The following is a 1895-nucleotide window of genomic DNA, read 5'->3' as shown; positions in this document are numbered from 1 at the left end:
CTTCCCCCATTGTACCACACGCTCAAGATCAGAGGAGAGAATCCGAGAGAACTTTGTCATTTACAGCTTTTGATGTGTTGCCATAAATGGTCATGTCACCAGCATAGATGTTAACGAATGATTTAAGTATGTGTTTTGAGAGATCATTGATGTAGATCAGAAAGAGAGTTTGGCCCAGGATGGATACCTGAGGGATTTTAGAAGTAATACTGTGGGCCACTGATTTCTGCCCATAAACCACTACTCTTATGAGCCTCTCAGAGAGAAATGATTTAATAATTGAGAAAACATTTCCAGTTATACAGTAGCTGGAAATCTTGTAAAGTAGGCTTTTGTGCCATACCTTATCATAGAAGGCCTTTGCAATTGCCCTAGAAAGGAAACCTTTGTCGAGAGATTCACTAATCCTATGAGATATAACCGTTAACACATCTGCTGTAGATCAAGCAGAACGGAAACCATATTGCATGTCACTAAGAAGGTTATTTCTGCTGAGGTGGTTGACTACTTCTTTATTTAATATGGATTCCAGCAACTTACTCATGACACACAGGATACTTATTGGTCTGTACTGAGAGGGGGACGACTTATCACCTGAATTCTTAAATATAGGGCATACTGATGAGGTTTTCCAGGGTGTGGGGAAGCACTTCTCCTTAAGGCAACGCTTAAACAGTTTTTGTAAGTATGGGGGCAAGTTCAGGTTGAAGTTTTTGCAACACTATAATTGGAATGCCGTCAGGGCCAGTTGCTTTACTGGAATCAAGGTTTTTGATTAACTTGGCGACCTCACTCACAGATATTTGTATGTTGCATAGCATGTTGTGTGTTATAGGAGGAAATACAGGGAGTTGATAGCCTTCGTCGTATAGGGTAGAATTGCATATAAAAGTTAGCTTTAAATGAATGGAAGAGAATGAAAGATATATATAAACATCAAAATGAATGAAAGATTGAAAGAATAAAAACATAAAAAGAGTTTTGTAAATGAAAAATTGAGAACATGAAATTTTATAACAAAACATTTTTATACAAGAAATAAGAATATAAAAATTACTTTCAACCATGAAAATGTTCAGAGTACAAACATATGTTTGGTGAAGAAAAGTTGAGTTAGTAATCACAAGTCATAATGTGAATACTACACATCTTTCATGGATGATGTGGCCTGGACTGGAACCTGGTGTTCACCCCTGCTCCAGATTGTGGGCTCTGTGAGCACACGAAAAAGGTCTACCCTACCTTTAACGGTTCTAGAAGCTTCGATGCCAAGCAGCGTTCTCGGTTTGAGTGGAATCTCCATAGAACCAGCTTTCTGATCTCGTAAACCACCCCCCATTACAAGGCTTCAAGGCGGCCTTGGAAAGACGCTGATTGAACCTCCACGGTTTTCCCCCTGTATATTTTCTAATTGTACATAGTTCCCCAAATTCTCACTGACTTTTCCCCTTGTAAATGGCAACCAGAACATTTGTACGTTTATTCTTTGCTTATAAAATGAATTAATTAATTAATTAATATACATATGTGAGTACTTGGCAGCGTGGCATTGTGCGTGTGCGATGGTTTACATATTTCTTGTTATTGGGTGTATAGCAGTGAGGAGCAATTCGTTTCTTTTCGCCTGACTTTTGCTGATGTGAAAAAATGTGTGCCCGAAACGATGAAACCCAGGATGAAAGTTATTGTGTTCTTTTCTTTTGCAAATTGTATCCTCAGTCCGTTTTGTACCTGAAGAAGTGTTATCAAGCGACTTTCTGTGCAATCTTCATGGTAGATTGGTGAAGACTGGAGTAAACTGATTCAACTGAACATATGTACGTATATATATATACATACACACATATATGCACAAACATATCCGCGCAAAATACATATAAAGAAACATACGTACA

Source organism: Euprymna scolopes, chromosome 45 (genome assembly GCF_053919585.1).
Source record: "Euprymna scolopes isolate OS-2025 chromosome 45, ASM5391958v1, whole genome shotgun sequence".
Lineage (NCBI taxonomy): Eukaryota > Metazoa > Mollusca > Cephalopoda > Sepiida > Sepiolidae > Euprymna > Euprymna scolopes.
This window is presented reverse-complemented; position numbering follows the sequence as displayed.